This window comes from Octopus bimaculoides, chromosome 3 (assembly GCF_046866305.1).
Source record: "Octopus bimaculoides isolate indiv1 chromosome 3, ASM4686630v1, whole genome shotgun sequence".
Lineage (NCBI taxonomy): Eukaryota > Metazoa > Mollusca > Cephalopoda > Octopoda > Octopodidae > Octopus > Octopus bimaculoides.
Window position 1 is genome coordinate 2,295,612 of NC_142930.1, and position 20,000 is coordinate 2,315,611.

General features: G+C 35.9%; 1 long non-coding RNA gene across 2 annotated transcripts in view; it reads left to right on the forward strand.

The window, feature by feature from the left end:
- The first annotated feature begins 8,700 nt into the window (after positions 1 to 8,700).
- Positions 8,701 to 20,000, forward strand: part of LOC128247360 (uncharacterized) — a 21,223-nt gene continuing 9,923 nt past the window's right edge. Inside the window, exons 1-3 of one of the 2 annotated variants that reach the window (XR_016240952.1) lie at positions 8,701 to 8,855; positions 11,296 to 11,407; positions 17,445 to 17,660. This is a non-coding gene — a long non-coding RNA (uncharacterized LOC128247360). Of the gene's footprint in view, positions 8,856 to 11,295; positions 11,412 to 17,444; positions 17,661 to 20,000 lie in introns of both variants that reach the window. The other variant, XR_016240951.1, reaches the window with a different exon arrangement.

Genomic DNA, 20,000 nt, shown 5'->3' on the forward strand with positions numbered 1-20,000 from the left:
ATATATATATATATATATATATATATATATATATATATATATATATATATATATATATATTATATATATATATATATATTATATATATATATATATATTATATATATATATATATATATATATATATATATATATTATATATATATATATCTATATATATATATATATATATATATATATATATATATATATATATATTATATATATATATATATATATATATATATATATTATATATATATATATATAATATTATATATATATATATATATTATATATATATATATATATATATATATATATATATATATATATATATATATATATATATATATATATATATATATATATATATATATATATATATATATTATATATATATATATATATATATTATATATATATATATATATATATATATATATATATATATATATATATATATTATATATATATATATATATTATATATATATATATATATATATATATATATATATATATATATATATGCGCAGGAATGGCTGTCTGGTAAGAAGCTTGCTTCCCATGCACATGGTCCCAGGTTCAGTCCTACTGCGTGGCACCTTGGGTAAGTGTCTTCTACTATAGCCTCGGGCCGACCAGAGTCTTATGAGTGGATTTAGTAGACGGAAACTGGAAGAAGCCCGTCATATATATTACACACACACACACACACATATATATATGTTTGTGTGTCTGTATTTTGTCACCTCCACCATCGCTTGACAAGCGATGTTGGTGTGTTTACATCCCCATAACTTAGCGATTCGGCTAAAAGACCGATAAAATAAGAACTAGGCCCACGAAGAATAAGTCCAGGGATCGATTTGTTTGACTAAAGGAGGTGCTCCAGCATGGCCGCAGTCAAATGACTTAAAAGAATAAAAGAAATATATATGTATGTATGTTGTATGTATATAAATACTCATAGAATTTAAGAAAGAGCTACCAATAGTTTCATGCTACGGAAATACAATAATTTGGCAGATTTGTATAACGTGCCATGCATCCTCTTTCAAGCTCTGTGCATATTGTGAATACGCTGCTGATATATGCTAGTCACCATCGTGTTTCGTTATTGGAGAACAACTTCTCCGTTCAGACGATATGTTTTTGATAACAGACTTGATTCACTGATGTAAGGGGACTTTGAGACAGAGAAGTTTCAGTTTGGTTGCATCTCTTCAGTCAATGAATCAGAGAGTACGGAAAAGTGGAGCAATATCGCAAGAAGAGTTTCTGAATGAAATTTAGCTTGGCGGAAGAAAACTACCTTCGGGTTCCGGGATGAGAGTTGTGGGTCCCCTTAAAATTCGAAAGTGCTGAGCTCTTTTTTTTTTTCGAGGGAGAGTCCCGGCAAATAGACACGTGTTCTTTCTTGGCTCTCTGGGCTCTGCACCGCCGTTGTATTGGTCGAACCTCTACCCTACTCCTCTTAGAATCCCTAATCACCAGACATGCAACCCGATGCTCTAGTGACTCTTATTCACCATTTTCAGGACGAGATGATTCACTTTGATAAAGCATCCGTTCCCATATTTATGACGTTGTGCAGACATGAGAACCCATTGTAATAATTTATATTAATTTGTATAATAATTAATTTTAACTAATCTATTTACCCATTAATTTATGTTAATTTATCGTCGTTGGTTTTGAGATCCTTTTGTCCTCGACTTCCCCGAATCATTCTGTCAAGGTTCAGAATGATTTTACAAACTATTGTTATCAGTTTTACAAATTTGCTGCTTGTGGTGGCACAGTGCCGATGTGCCAGTTGACAAAAGAGACCTGGTATCTGATTTAGACACAAGGCTGAGAAAAGGCAACAACCGATCGACCCCGAAAAGATGAAAGGCAAAGTTTACCTCGGCAGGATTTGAACTCGGAACTCAAAGAGTCAATGTAATTCTGCTAAGCATTTTATCAGGTGCCGAAAACTGTGTCTTGAAATCTTTTTATATTGCATTCCTAGAGAATAACGTTGGTAAATGTGTACCGATTCTTCCGACAGGAGTTATTCATTATTGGGTTGAAACAAAGTTGGAAAAAAATTTGAATTATTTTATACGAGACTCTGAAGTATTCGTTATAGGAGATTCATAGAAGTGTTACCAGGGTGTTGTAAGGGGTTTTATAAGGGTGTTGTTAGGGTGTTAACTGTCACAACTCATTATTGGAATGCAATGGAAGAATGAAATGTGAGAGATCTGTCGTTTGGTGCAATTTTAATCGGGTGGTTTTTTTTAAAGTCGGCGAGAGAGAGAGAGAGAGGGGGGAGATGAGGATGGGGAGCCGGGATGTAGACAAAAAGAGAAAAAGTATATAAACGAGTAGAAAGAAATTAGGTCACATGACGACTTGGCGGTGAACGTTTGCTCGACTTTCGAAAATACCAAAACCTGTAGCGAAAGGAACTGAAAAATTCTATAACAACATCTAAATCCAAACGATTACCAGACTCTTGATAATATATTTATGCAGATAAACACACATTTGCACACACAAACACACGCGCATATATAATACACCTACAAAACATAGCATCAACTCCAAGGAACGATCATATATATATATATATATATATATATATATATATATATATGTGTGTGTATGTGCATGTGTGTGTGTGTGTGTGTGCACACACTTAAAGGCGGTGCACCAGTATGGCCGCCACCGTAATAGCTAAAATATATCAAAACAAATGAAGGGAGAGTGAGAAACATAAGGTTCGCAGCCGACAGCAGTTTTTAATGGACGTAAGTAATGAAGTAGTTTTGTTTATTATGAAAAAGCACAACAGAAACCACAGCTGAAAGGTTCGTGCTGTAATAAGGTCTTGTTTTGTTGGAACAACTGCATGTTTATATACAGGCACACTAACGCATAGGGTTTTCTATGGGATTAATGAATTTATTAATTAATAGCAAACCTGAATCTTAATTAATTAAGAAATACCCGTGTTTAAAGTTTCTCTGAAAGAATTATCATGTTGTGTGCATATATAATATATATATATATATGTATGTGTATGTATATGTATATATATATATATGTATGTGTATGTATATGTATGTATATGTATGTGTATGTGTATGTATGTATATGTATGTATATATATATATATACACATATGTATATATATATGTATGTATATATATATATATATATATATATATATATATATATATATATATATATATATATATATATATATATATATGTGTGTGTGTGTGTGTGTGTGTGTATGTAAAGGTATGTATATGTATGTATATATATATGTATATATATGTGTATGTAAAGGTATGTATATGTATGTATATATATATATATATATATATATATATATATATATATATATATATATATAAAAATATATATATATATGTATGTATATGTATGTGTATGTATATGTATATATACTCTTTTACTCTTTGACTCTTTTACTCGTTTCAGTCATTTGACTGCGGCCATGCTGGAGCATCGCCTTTAGTCGAGCAAATCGACCCCAGGACTTATTCTTTGGAAGCCTAGTACTTATTCTATCGGTCTCTTTTGCCGAACCGCTAATGTACGGGGACCTAAACACACCAGCGTCGGTTGTCAAGTGATGTTGGGGGGGACAAACACAGACACACAAACACACACAAATATATATAGACATACATATATATATATACGACGGGCGTCTTTCAGTTTCCGTCTACCATATCCTCTCACAAGGCTTTGGTCGGCCCGAGGCTATAGTAGAAGACACTTGCCCAAAGGGCCACGCAGTGGGCCTGAACCCAGAACTATATGGTTGGTAAGCAAGCTACATACCACACAGTCACTCCTGCGCCTATGTATGTATACATACATATATATATATATATATATATATATATATATATATATATATATATATATATATATGCATGTGTATGTATGTATATATATGTATGTGTATGTATATATATATATATATATGTATGTGTATGTATATATATATATATATATATATATATATATATATATATATATATATGTATGTGTATGTATGTATATAAGTATATATATATATATATGTATATATATCTACACAAACACTCATGTATATATCTATATACATACAAATTTGTGTGTGCATGTATACATACACAAACGCACATATATATGTATATCATTACTCACACACACAGACACACACACACACACACACACACACACACACACACACACACACACACACACACACACACACACACACACACACACACACACACAGAAATATATTCAAGTGAATTCAATCGATTTTGTCTTTCCTTCCTTCACAAATCTTTTCTCTTCTGATCGATAAAGAGAAATCAATGTCGCCATTTATTCTTTTAGTGTTTATTTCCGTTCTCTTTTGCACCCCTATAATGATTGCAGAGGAAGGGTGTATACACGTGAGGGAGGGAGTGATAAGGTGTCTGTGTGTCTGTGTGAGAGTCTTGCCATCACTGGATAGTTGTAAAAGAGCGTCACTGCCATACAAGCGGTGCATCTCGTTCCCAGTCTTCCCTGTAAAAATGTCTGGCCATGGGTTAGTGACAGGAAGGGCATCCGGTCACAGAAAATCTTCCTCAACGAATTCCATCCGGACCATGCCAGCATGTAAAAAAAATGGATGTTAAAACGATGACGATGATGGCATAACTTAATGCAGCGGCCCTGATTCTAACAAGAACCAGTTCCACGACGCCAAACCTCCAAAATGATGTGATTCCCTTCCTTTCTACGACGAAATAACGATTGCATTCTTATAATCCTTCATTCTTCGCCATGATGTTGGACTAATTTTAAATAAGCTTAAAAAATTATTTTTATTGGCCTCTCAGGAATTCGCTCCGTGTCTTTGGAATTCTCGAAGCTGTTGCAAAACAACCAGCTTCGACTCAGTGGCTAAGGTGGTGCACTCACAATCGTGAGATCGAGATTTCGATTCCCGACCGAGCAGAGTGTCATGTTCTTGGGCAAAACACTGCGTTTCACGTTGCCCCATGTCACTTACCTGGCAAGAACAAGTCTCAGTGACAGCTGGGAAGTTAACCCTACGAGGGACTAGGTAATATTATAAACTCAACCACTTCCATGCCACGAAAACTGGGTTTAAGTTCCGGCTTTATGAGTCCTAGGGATCATGATAGAGCCTTTAGTTTATTTGTAATTGTTCAAGAGGTTCTTTAACCACTGGCCTTTGGGGGGCTTCCAACAAATCATTAACTAAAATATTGCTCATGGTGAACGTTGCACTGTAGTGGGTAGGTGGTGCAGGGTGGACACCTCTTGACTGTTACCCAGAGTTCAGTTCTCGATCATTTATGCTTTTCTCTCACTGCTGATGTCCTAAAGAAGGGTCCACACGTGTTTCAAATGGGTATCCTTCCTTTTCCCGTTTCTTTTTTATCTTGCTTCTTACTCTACTTTCATAAAACATTCAATTGACGACGTCGGTTTATCTCCTTTTTCTTTTCCTCTTTTCGGCGCAAGATTCACTTTGCTCATCTTCCATTCTGTGTGTATGTGTGTGTGTGTGTGCGTGTGTGTTGTGAGGGGGGGGGGATTTATATTTTGTCCACTTTTCGAATTCTTGTTTACTTGGTGTAACCTCTTCACTTTGCCCAACTGTCCACTTATATTCCTCTCGTTCCATTTCTATCATTTCATCTACCTATCTATCTATCTATCTATCTATCTATCTATCTATCTATCTATCTATCTATCTATTTATCCATCTATCTATCTATCTATCTATCTATCTATCTATCTATCCATCCATCTATCTATCTATCTATCTATCTATCTATCTATCTATCTATCTATCTATCCACCTCTCTCTCTCTATCTATCTATCTACACACACACACACACACACACACACACACACACACACATTCCCTTTCTCATAGTAAAAAGTTAGCCGAAAAGAGAGCAGACAGCAATATGCCTGTCCCCTTTTCAGTCCTAATCAACACCAAAGGCTATCATGAGTCATACCATTAGAGAATTTGTAACTTGTCGGAATTCCATGAATATATTCACAGAAATATATTCCATTCCGTACCAATGTATCGCATTGCGTCTAACGGGAGAAGAGGAAAGTTATTTTTTTAATTAATCTGACATGGATTTCCGATTTCATTGAGACAATTAGTCACAGATGTTTAATGATATATTAATTCATTAATTTAATTAGCAGCCAGGATATATGTTAGCTTAACTATTAGACACCTTGATAAGGCTGGCAGAATCGTTAGCGCGTCGGACAAAAAGATTATTGGCTCTTTTTCCGGCGCTTTACATTCTCAGTTCTAATATCGTCAAGGTTAGCTTTGTCTTTCATCCCTTTCGGGGTCGATAAAATAAGGTTCCACTCAATTACTAGGGGTCGATGCAATCCACATGACCCTTTCACCTCAAAAATTACTGGCTTTGTACAAAGAAAAAAAAGAAATTTACACCTACGGTAGTGCTCCAGCTTGACCGCAGCCCGCATGACTGAAACGAGTAAAAGAATAAAAGAGTAAAAGAGATTCCTCTCTTTCTCTTTCTCTCTCTCTCTCTCTCTCTCTCTCTCTCTTTCACACACACACATACACACACTCATAGATAGAGGGAGATAGATTGAGAGAGAGAAAGAGAAAGGGGGGAGAGAGGAGAGGAGAGATAGATGGATAAATAGAGGGAGAGAGAAGGGATATATATATAGAGAGTGAGCGAGAGAGTGATAGATCGATAGATAGATAGAGAGAGAGAGAGTGATAGAGAGAGAGAATAACAGTTGCTCCTACCCTATATCTTCCGTTACCCCCTTACTAACGAAGAAACAGTGAAAATGGCGGTGTTTCAATGTCGCAAACATGTCTGATATTCCGACCACAACATTAAGAGCAAAAACATGGAAAGGCGTGCCGTTGAGTGTAACCTAATTGTAAGAGAACAAGGTGAGTCTGGCGCAGCATCATCCAGACTTTCTCCTCTCCAACCATTTGCATCCACCAACAAAACCTGTTTCTCAACGGGACGGGGGTAGGAAGAGCTGACGGGGGTCGTGGCTGAGTTTGACAAGAAGTCGTCTGCGAGGCTCCACCCCAGGTGGAGAGAAGACACTGGGTCGTTAGTGTAATTAAAAGTGGAGGTGTGTGTGTGTGTGTGCGTTTGTGCAGAGTAACGTGGCGGTCCGCCCCGGGAGGTCTACTCCGGGAGGTCCGCCCCAGGAGGTAGTTTTTATTTATCTTTGAGGTGTGGCTGGAAAGCAAATTATATAAGTATTATGATGTATTCTTTCGTTCCGGGTGGCTGAACCTCGAGTTACGTCGTCGCTAGGCTACGCATGACTGGCTTTGTTTAGGACAGACTGAGAGGGAATGGTGGGGGGGGGGGGAATTCAGCCAGTGAACAGAGGGTGGAGTATGTGTATATAGCAAAGCACAATTCTGAGACAAGAAGTTGAAAAAGACTGTGTGAGCGCATATATCTGTATGAATGGGAGAGAGATAGAGAGAGAGAGCGACAGAGAGAGAGAGAGAGAGAGAGAGAGAGAGAGATTTTGATATACATGAGTGCACATATCTGAAAGTGTGTGTGTGTGTTTTCCTCTCAGTCTTGAGTTAAAGATAAAATGATAAAGTCTGGTGGTTATCAGTAGCTGTCTTTCTTCTATAGAATGTATTTCTAAACTATTTCTCCTGATGTCAAAGAAAATCTGGGTCATTCGTCTTCCTTTGTACTACATTTTACCCCCGCCCCCCGCCCCTTCCATTCCCTACTCTCAAATCTTCTGCCACTGTTGCTTCTATTATCTCCACTGCTACCAGTCTTTGCAAACGGGAATTACTTTTGGTCGGATGGTATCTTTCTTTTTTGGAATATGGTCCAGAATGTTTGTGTGTCTCTGAGAGAGACAGAGAGAGAGAGAGAGAGATAGATAGATAGATAGAGAGAGAGAGAGAGAGAGAGAGAGAGAGAGAGAGAGAGAGAGAGAGAGCAAGCCCAGCGTCGTAGATTACAGATATGTGAAGAAAGAGTTTTCTTCACATGTTAGGAACATGTGAAGAATGAAACACTTTTAAATGTGTCTTGTCTGAGACGTATGTAGTTGTGAAGAAACTTTTGAAGGCCCGTGGCTGAGTGGTTAGGGGTGTTCGACCTTCGATCGTTTGGTTCTGAATTTGATTCTTGATTGTGCATTGTGTCCTTGAGCAATACACTTTATTTCACTTTGCTCCAGTCCACTCCGTTGGCAAAACTGAGTAGTACCTGTAATTCAAAAGGGGCCGGCCTTGTCACATTCTGTGTCACACTGAATCTCCCTCTGAACTACGTTAAGGGTATGCGTGTCTGTGGAGTACTCAACTACTTGCACATTAATTTCACGAGCAGGCTGTTCCATTGATTGGATCAACTGGGACCCTCGTCGTCGTAACCGACGAAATACCAGTTATAAACAAACTTTTTGAAATTAGTTGAAAACAGTTTGTGATGACATACGTAACAGAAAAGGAAGCTTGTTTACACATTACTTAATGTTATTTTAAAATATTAAAATGTGTTCATGTAAAACTGGGGTGTATACGTAATTAATTAGTTTATTACGAACTTCCGTGTTTGTGATGTGTACTTACTCGGATATAGACCAATAAGTACTTACTCGGATGTAGTCCAATACTTTTGATGAGTATTAACTTACTCGGGTGTAGTTCAGCGCATTGTCAGTGTGGCGAGCGTGTTTACACGTGTTGTGCGGGTGACGGAGGTGACACACAGTTGAAATACATCGTTTCATTCGGAAAATAGAAATGAATTTTAGTGAGTATTACTTACTCGGATGTAGTCCAACACTTTTGTCAGTTATTTTAGGCTCCATTTGTTGTCTTTATTATTATTATTATTATTATTATTATTATTATTATTATTATTATTATTATTATTATTATTATTATCATCAAGGCGACAAGCTGACAAAATCGTTAGCATGCAGGGCGAAATGCTTAGCGGCATTTCGTCCGTCTTTACGTTCCGTGTTCAAATTCCGCCAGGCTTGACTTTGCCTTACATCTTTTCGGGAGCGATAAAATAAGTACCAGTTGAACACTGGGGGCGATGTAATCGCCTTACTCCCCCAAAATGCTGCCCTTGTAGCAAAATCTGAAACCATTATTATTATTATTATTATTATTATTATTATTGTTATTGTTATTGTTGTTGTTGTTGTTATTGTTATTAATATTATTATCGTTATCATTATTATGATAATGTTGATTATTATCATTATTATTATTATGTTTATTATTATTATTATTATTATTATTATTATTATTATTATTATTATTATTACTGTTTGTTTCCAGTAATTTAAGCGATTTTTCTTTTCCGGTCCAACAGGTACATCCCTCTGTTTCAATGAGTGTCAGCGACCGTTGTCGTTTTTGTCATCTCAAAGTTCGGAACGGTGTCTGTCTGTTATATTCACATCAGTGGTTCTCAACCATTTTTAACCTGTCGACTCCTTCTGATTCCCGTTTTACTCCGATGAACCCCCCATAGCTCTTTGATGGTTTAAAAAATCCTATTTTTATGATTAAATATTATAAGGAATTGTTTTTTCAAAAAAAAAAATCAAAATATTTTGTGTTTCGTAGAATTATAAACAATTTATTGCACGTAATTTTTAATAAACAAACCCCTACATGGACCGCACCCAAAGGGTTATATAGACCCTCAAAGGGTCATATTGTTTGAGAACCACTGATCTGCATCGTTTGTTTTGCTGCTGTTCCCCATTTCAATACTTGGATGTTTTAGTGGAGTACAGAAGACGTTGGTGCCGTGTGGCGTGGTTCATGCCATCGGCTGACGATTGTTTAGAATCGAAGCTGGGTCGGTTGTGCTGTTTCACGAGGTGGTTCTGTTGACTACGTGTTGTATGGGTTGTGTTTATCGGGTATCGAGTGTCGGGTGTGAAGAATGTGGTTAGCGTGGTTTAGTGCAGGGCGGTGGAATCCGGGTTAATTATATTTTTTACATTCTGAGTTCAAATCCCACCAACGCCGTGTTTGTTTTTGCTCCTTCTGGTGTCGGTTAAAGTTAATAACTAGGGTCCTCGATGACGAGTATTGTGGCGTTCAGTTTAATCAACGGGGTCACTCCCTTAGAAACGGTGGTTCTGTTGCTAATGTTAGAAACTATTTTAAACAACCATTTAAGTTCTTCTTCTTCTTCTTCTTCTTCTTCTTCTTCTTCTTCTTCTTCTTCTTCTTCTTCTTATTCTTATTCTTCTTCTTCTTCTTCTTCTTCTTCTTCTTCTTCTTCTTCTTCTTCTTTCCTCCTCTTTCCTCCCCTCCTTCGAGTAAGAGTTTGTGAAGATTTTTTTCTATTTTAATAAATTAATGTGTATATTATATATATGTGTGTATATATTAGGGTTTAGGAATAGGTAGAACTTGCTATCTGTTCGTTTAGATTCCAGTGCTTCAAAGTTGTACACGAAATATTGTTTCTGTTATTTTGTTTCTTCGAGTTTTACATTTTAAATCTCGGAATGGGTCACAGAACATAGAACCGTTTCTTTTGGTTATATTAGTTGTGAGTTATTAGCTCATTTAGCGTATGTATGTGTGTATGTATGTATGTATGTGTGTATGTATGTATGTATGTATGTATGTGTGTATGTATGTATGTATGTGTGTATGTATGTATGTATGTATGTATGTATGTATGTGTGTATAAATGAATGTATGTGTTTGTAAGCGTATGTATGTATTTATATATATGCAAGCATGTGTATATGTAAATGAATGTATGTAGATATCTGTCTTTCTGCATGAACATTGTCTGTCTGTCTTTATCTATCTATCTATCTATCTATCTATCTATCTTAATATGCAGACATTTACGAATGTTCCTGAGTGTGGAGTGGATATCGTATCTGTTCATCGTTCAATGTGTGTTTCCTCTCAGTCTCTCACTACTCAACACATCTCTACCTTCCAACTCTCATCTCTACCCTCCAACTCCCGTCTCTACTTTCTAACTCTCATCTATATACCCCATCCCCACCTCACTAATACTCTCCTTCCTATTTTCTCCTCTTCTTCTTCCTATTTTCTCCTCTTCTTCTTCCTATTTTCTCCTCTTCTTCTTCCTATTTTCTCTTCTTCTTCTAATACGAAATACCGACATTGTCATTTAAGGACTGAAATATATTTTTAATCTCATATCTCTTCGATTCTCTTTCCGTCCTTTCCAGGCCAAATAAAATCATGGATCCCATTGAGGTGGAATGAGCCCCAAAGTGGGTCTTGCCGGGCATCAGTAGGGCGGGACTCGGCCTGGCTTATACCAGCTGTTACGTGGACCCAGTAGGTACGAGCTGCGATGCCAAACCATTGCTCTCAGCTCAGACCATTACAGCATGAACCTCACACATTCACTCACAAATCTCTCCTTGCATTCAGCTTCATTTACAATCTTCATTATTATTATTATTATTATTATTATTATTATTATTATTATTATTATTATTTTTTGAAATTTTGGCACAGGGCCGGCAATTTTAGGGGGAGGAAGTAAATCGATAACGTCGATTCCCCTCTCCCCGCCAACCGGTGCTCAGCCTATTGACCCCACCCCACTCCCTGAAGGCATGAAAAGCAAAGGTGACTTGAGGGGAGACTTCAAATACCGCCGCGGTCAATTTCGCCTTTCATTCTTCCGGGATCGATCAAATAAACATTAGTTGAGCGCTGGGGCTCGATATAATCGATTAACTTCCAATCCCTAAAATTACTGGTTTTGTGCCAAAACTTCAAACCCTCATCATCATCATCATCATCATTATTATTATTATTATTATTATTATTATTATTATTATTATTATTATTATTATTATTATTATTATTATTTATTTATTTATTATTATTATTATTGCTGCTGCTGCTGTTGTTGTTGATGTTGTTTACGTGTGTTGTGTTGCTCGTCTCTTAAAAATGTAGAATATTAACAAGCTTAATGAATTCACACCTGATAAGCTACTATTTCTGTGGTTGCTCCATCTATCGATGAGAACTGATAGAGACATTATACGATTGATAGACTTTACCCCGAAGCCAAATAAAACCATTTAATTAATGAGAATTAATTGCACAAACTTAAAACAGCTGAATTCGATATTTCAACATAATTTTAACTATGAATAGTTTTTCGCTGAATCTTCGCGATCTTAAAGACTTTTATTTCATTAGCTGAGGGTAATTAATATCTACTAGTTGGTTATTTGCAATATATATACGCGTTAATTATATTTAATACTAGTTTATTATTTATATAATACACAACGTAGTGAGGAACATTAATGAGAAAATTAGAAAATTTAAAAATAAAGCTGGTTTGACCTTGGCCAAGGTCGCTGCTTATTTTAGTAAAGTGAAATTTAAATGGCCTCAGCTCGTCCTAAACTCTGCTATTCGCTAATATTCTGCAGGGTGTTCACCGTAAAACAAACAGGCGCGCGCACACACACGAATATATGCGTATCTTTGCATGTATGTATGTGTGTGGGTGTCCGTGCGCGCGTTCGTTTGCTGTGGTGAATGTGCTGAACACTAAGTAGCAAGTTAACGATAAGAGGTGCACCAATCTTATGAGAGACAGCGTATTCATTTCATGCAGAGGCGTTCTATTGGAGTTGCTAATCACCGTGGCAAAGCCGGGATGGTACCACGTCTTGTTTCTGCATTTATTCTTTGCTTTACAACATGCACGATAGACATGATGCTATGTACACATACATACACACTTACATAGATACATACATGCACACATACATAGATACACTCACAGACACGCACACCCATATATACATGTGTGTGCGTCTATATGTATGTCTGTATATGTATGTAGATATATATATATGTGTGTGTGTGTCCGTGTATATATATATATATATATATATATATATACACACGCATACATACACACATATATATTTATATATGTATATATGTATATTTATATAGATTTAATATCTCTATCTGTATATATATATATTTACATACATATATACATACATATAGATTTAATGACTGAACAGTTCTTTCGCATGTCAAAAGAAATTGTCAAGGGAGATTACTCTGTGACATGGCGAGTTATTTCCCTTAGATATTTGCATAATCCCCCCCTTTTTTTGTTGTATATACAAATTGATTAGAACGTCATATGGTGTCACTGAACTAATAAGAATTGAATGTGATATGCATTAATATCATATAAAATGAGCTAATAATTGCTTAAAGCGATGTATATAATAACATTCAAGTATGATAAAAGAATAAAGAAATATAGAAGCTTTTAAGTGTCGTACGAGAAAACGAAATACTGAATAATGTCCCTTTTATATTGACTGGCGTTATTTTAACAACCTAATTATATATTTAATGTGGTAATAAAGTGAGCCATTGACCTAATGACTGGCCCAGGACAGGATAAAGAGAGAGAAAGGTATGTCTACTCGGCTTTTGAATGCTTCTATGCAATCGATTGAGGTGGTTCAAATTACAACTACCGAAATTTGCTTTTTGCGTAGTGGTGAGGCAGAACTTCCAGCTTAGTGTGAGGGTATTTAGGTATCACTTGTGGAGCAGACGTGAAGATACTGTTGTCCTTTCGTATGGTGGCAGTAGCTTAGGTCTGGGTTCCAAGGAGTTGTGGCTTTTAGCTGTATGTTATAAAATACTGTTGTTATGGTATGTTGTCTTCTGTGATATAAACCTAAAGATGGAAAGCTTTTAGACAAGTTCCATCGACTGTGATATTTCCGAGACCTTTGGTTTACTCTCCATTCAGTTTCGATTGATCATACAGTGTACAACAGAAAAACCAACCACATTTTTCATGGCCATTGCCGAGGCATTGATGAAGTCAGGCAGCTGGTGATGGTTGTCTCACGTGGTTTAAACCGGCGTGCACCATGAGTTTACTATTGAAACGGTTCACACGCAGAGTGAATATAGGAGGGGTGTATTGTCGCATCTGTATAATGCCTTGCTCGGGAGAAACGGATGTAATCTACGATACTTTAGGCCTGTACTATAAGGATGTTTGTTCTCTCAATAACCATCGTTCCTCTCCAAGAATCTGTATAGCTAAAATAAACATAAACACACACATATAACATTATCAAACGGAACCCCTCCTCCCACATGTTAACACTTAGCATTGTGTAACACATATCTTCACAGGAGTACACTCATTAATGTGTAGAAGATATACGCACATGAATGTTCAGATCATGTCACCACAACTGTCGACCCATATGGAAATATGTACGGCTAAGCTGGAGTATCTAACCGCTGTAAAGCAGTAACAGCGCAATAAAATCGACAAGTGGGTCGCCGGTTTGAAGTTGCATTTCTCCTTTACTTATCTGGAGAGGCCACTGACATTATTTATCTTCGCAGTAAGACTATCTCAATGAACTTGCTCTCTTGTTGCTGAGTCACTTCTGACTGTTAAGATGTTTGGCATGCGACAGTTAGACTTTAAACCGATCAAGCTCATAATTCTCACCATAGGATGATATCCCTCTCAATCACAAGATACGGAAGATGTAAAAACACAACATGAAGATGAAGCTGTGACAAGATACAAATAGAAATAAATCAATTTCTAACGCTTGATTCACCGCATTTTCTGAATATAGCTTCTAGTTAATTGTTTCCATTGAGAACAGTTGTTTTCAACCGCGGTCCATATGAACCGGGGGTGGGGGAGAGGTCCATACAAAATTTGATTAAAATTTAGGTGAAATAAACTGATTGTACTTCTACAATAAACAAACTTTTTTAACAATTTGTCTTATACAATTCCTAATAATGTTTAATTATAAAAAATATAATAGGATCTTTTTTAAAACATCGAATGGTTATGAGAGTCCTTGAGAGTAAGATAGGAATAAAAGGCTTCCAAAAGCAAAATATGGTTGTGATCCTCTGGTTTACTACTTGTCTATTTTTCATGTTCCATCGAAATTCAACATTGTTCTTCATTCACCCTGAGCCTACTAATAATACTAATACTTTAATAGTTTTCTATCTTTTTCGCTTCATGTTTGGTGCAAACGCTTCATTATTTCCTATTTATACTTCTTTGAATTTACCTCTTGCCAAAGTCTTCTCCTTCTCATATTTATCTTCTCTCTTTCCATTTTCTTTCTTTTCTCATTCCTTCCACCGTTACCACAACTACTTCATCATTTCCAAGTAATTTTCTTTCTCACAACTTCGCTCACTTCCATCACCAATCATCCTCTCTACAGTCGTTGCTTATAACAAATCTTCTGAATTCTAACATTGGAAAAAGACTTCATCCACCCTTTCACCCTTTTGTACAAAACCGATCAAATAAGTACCAGTAATATACGACATCGATAAAATCACTTTGATCTGTTTCCCCAAAACAGAACACCCCTAAACATCACCTACAAGTGTAAAGCCCGTAATCAAGGCTGACTTCGACTTTCATAATTTCGGGGGGGGGGGTCGATAAAATAAGTACCAGTTGAATACTGGGGTCGATGTTCCCAAAATTCCCAGCCTTGTACCTATAGAAAAAAGGATTATATTATTATTAAAATGGTGGCTGGACAACACTTACGCAGCAGACTAAGATGACATGGACGTTGAGTTACCTCCCTTGAAAAAGTTAAAATCACGTTGTGGACGATATATATATATATATATATATATATATATATATATATATATATAATTATAAAATATGGTAATTAATCATATATTAATTAATATCGATTAATTATCAGGAGGCCAGCACATCTAAAGAATCAAAGAGATTCAGAAATAATATCTGCAATCTGAGGGGATTAAGGTACATTTTGAAAAATAACGTTGACCGGTCTTAATAGACACAAGATGTGATCTATTTCTAGCACATTAATTGTCCACGTTAGTGGTCAACGTTATTTAAATATATATATATATATATATATATATATATATATATATATATATATATATATATATATATATATATATAAGGTGAAAGCGTGACTATGTGGTAAGAAGTTTGCTTCTCAAGCACATGGTTTTGGGTTCAGTACCACTGCGTGACATCTTGGGCAAGTGTTTTCTACTATGGCTCTGAGCCAAGCGATGTCTTGTGAATGGATTTGGCAGACGGAAATTGATTTGATATAGTTATAAATAAACCTCTCCTCATGGGTGATGGCCATATGTCTATGTTAGAAAGCACCATCATCATCATCATCTTCATCGTTAATATTACAAGGATGTAATGCATCGTGGTACCATCAATTTAGCCCGTCGCTTTTAAAAGCATTTTCTCATATTCTCAACTAAAATCTATATTTATGTTCCCGTCTTTCTGTCTGCGACTTTGTCTCTCTGCCTGTTTGTCTGTCTGGCTGCCTCTGTGTCTGTCTGTCAGTCTCTCCGTCCGTCTGTCTGTATCTGCCAACTATATATATAAAAAACGAAACAAAACCCAACAAACAAACATTAATACCATTTGATGTGATAACAATTATGAGAATTGTAACACCTTTCACAAAAGTAGCCAACTTTCTAATCATTAATTCCGAAATAACATTGCGATTCCATTAACGACGCTATAATTATAAGAATAATATTCATGATAATAATAATAATAATAATAATAATAATAATAATAATAATAATAATAATAATAATAATAATAATGCTTTGATGTCTTTGATTCTTCAGCTCTGGTGATTTTATACTGACCATTTCTCACTTTTCAGCCAGTTTTCTAAGATCCTAAATATAAAACCAGACATAGGATTTTATATATATATATATATATATATATATATATATATATATATATATATATATATATATACACACACACATATATGTGTGTTTGTGAATATATATATATATATATATATACACACACATATATGTGTGTTTGTGATGTGTATGTTGTGTGCCTGTGTGTGTATATATATATATATATATATATATATATATATATATATATATATATATATATATATATATATATATATATATATATATAATTTTTTTATCCTTTATTTTTTTTTAAAATACATTTTTAGCCATATTTTTGCCTTTCTGTTGATTATTTCTTTCTCCATTCTTTTAATTATTCAGGTAAAATTTCTCTCTCTCTCTCTCTCTCTCTCTCTCTCTCTCTCTCTGTATATATATATATTATTTCCATTTCTTTTTATATTTTATCTCTTTCTTAAATATCATCTTCAATTATTTTTTTGATTTTATACAATTATTACTGTCTGTATTATTTCAATGTTCTTTTCTTTACATCTTTCTCTTTCCTTTTGTTAACATATTCCGTGTGTACACTGTTTTTCTTTAGACCCACCATCACCTGAAAGTGGTTTATAGCAAGACTTACACAATATAACAAAGCATACATTTTCAAACACAAACCGATAACAAACTGCAATGCTCAGCTTTAAACGTCTGCCAAGTTCTCACAGCCAGTTCCTCTTTTTTCTACCTTCCACTTCCAAGTCTTCAGATTTGGTTAAATTCCCTGACCAAGACTTTTTGTTTAACTACCATCTTTGATGTAAGTGGCAGAGACATTATTTAATGCACGTCAGTTTTCTGATGATGGAATTATCCAGAATTGTTTCACCTTTGTTTGCCTCTAACAGCCTAATCATTAAAGTTCCTGAGTGAAATTAACCTGATTTATTTTTTTTACCTCCATCTCAACAATAATCCTAGACTGATCTTTAGTATCATTTTCCTCACAAACCATTTCACGTAATCCGCCGACAGTGAGTAAACATACGTTCCTTTAAACATCCAGTCTCGCGGTAACACGTGATCGGAACGAGATTATCGCAGTTTCGTGTCTCTTTGGTCTTTGTGACACTTTGACAAACATCCATTAAACCTTAGGCCTGATTCAGACGCCCAATGGATTTAGCAAGCTCGATGAGAATAAAAAAAGATTCGAAATCGCGACCGTCAGGTTTCCAAGTCACATGAGATTTTATTTACAACACAACTAAGTTTAATTTCCTTTCGTAGAAATTTATTCTGCTTTCGTTCAGCAAATACAAGAAGAAGAGGAAAAAATGTGGTACTCCGTCGGTTACGACGACGAGGGTTCCAGTTGATCCGATCAGCGGAACAGCCTGCTCGTGGAATTAACGTGCAAGTGGTTGAGTACTCCACAGACATGTATAACTTCTTAATTTAGTTCTCAGGGACACAAAATGTGATGAGGCTGGCTTTTTGAAATACAGGTACAACTCATTTTTACCAGCTGAGTGGATTGGAACAACGTGAAATAAAGTGTCTTGCTCAAGGACACAACGCAGTACTAGGAATCGAACTCACGACCTTACGATCATGAATCAAATACCTTAACCACTAAGCCACGTGCTCTCACTGTTCACCTTACACATACATAAAGAATTCCAGAATAACTCTTAAAATGGTCCTCTATGAGAACCGGGGGGTAGACAGACAAACCTACTTCAACAGAAACTGGGTGGGGTGGGGAAATACTCCTCAAAGCAGTCGAGAGTCATGCCAACCCCCGGAGAGTCGTGCCAACCGCCGGAGAGTTGTGCCAAGCCCCAACTTACACAATGTAATATTAAACATTATTACGATGAAAATAGAAAACGAATTTAATTAGGATCTAATATTATTATAAATTATGAAACCCGTTAAATTAATCGACTAATTAATCACAATCGACTATCATCACGATTAAACAAGTTTCTTTTACTTTTAAGTAAAAATCAATAATAAAAAATAGGTGAGACGAGGGTGAAGACTGTGATTCCATTTTGTGCATCGATTGTTTATCAAAGACTGTATGAGATGTCGTCAGAGTTTTCTTGAGTTTCTCTCAAGAAGTAATTCATGATATCGGGATGTTTTATCAAGAACAGAACATTGCACACCACTCTATGTCTTATTAATATACTCCTTGTCGGGCTCATTCTTAGTAAACTGGTTCCTGATTCCCGATTCCCTGAATATTAGGGATACTGTAGAATTCAGTCGTCAAAATTGGTCTTTCTTGTCACTGGTCCTTCAGTAAAGACCTCAGGCTCATTTTGGCGGCGTTACTGTGCTAACGCCTGCAAGTATATATTCCATATTATCTAAAAAAAAATTCATCCCTCAAACGAGGCACCTTTGCTGACAATAAGGTCGTCATGGTATTTCATTTTGCATGTTGGTTCTAATCTTTGATATGGCCAAGTTTAAAGACTTAACTACACATGCCGACATCATTCACCAGCTTCCAGTCGCCTCAACACTTGCAATTTTATATCAAACATGATGCTTTTTCCAGCAGCACTTGAGATGAACGTTCAACACTTGCAGTTGCAGGATATTTTGCCACTCATGAAAGATTAAAAAAAAAACAAATACAAAAAAAATGGTTGGTGTGGACAATTAGGGAGTGTGTGTGTGTGTGTGTGTGTGTGTGTGTGTGTGTGTGTGCGTGTGTGTGTGCGCGCGCGCGATTGACTGTGAATCATAGTCTCTCACATGTTAACATAGAATTATGAAAATAATTTAGTATTGTCTCACTGAAAAATATTGTCTCCAAGAAGAGCTCTGTAACGAGCCACCACTATACAACAGTGTGTGTGTGTGTGTGTGTGTGTGTGTGTGTGTGTGTGTGTGTAAATATGTGCCTTCACACACCCACACGCATACAGCGCTGGTGTGGCTGTGTAGTAAGAAGCTTGCTTCGCAACCACATGGTCCCGGGTTCAGTCTCACTTCATGGCACTTTGAGTAAGTGTCTTCTGCTATAGCCTCGGGCCGACCAAAGCCTTGTGAGTGGATTTGGTTGACGGAAACTGAAAGAAGCCCGTCGTATATATATATAATGTGAGTTTGTCCCCCGCCCTTGCTTAACAACCGATGT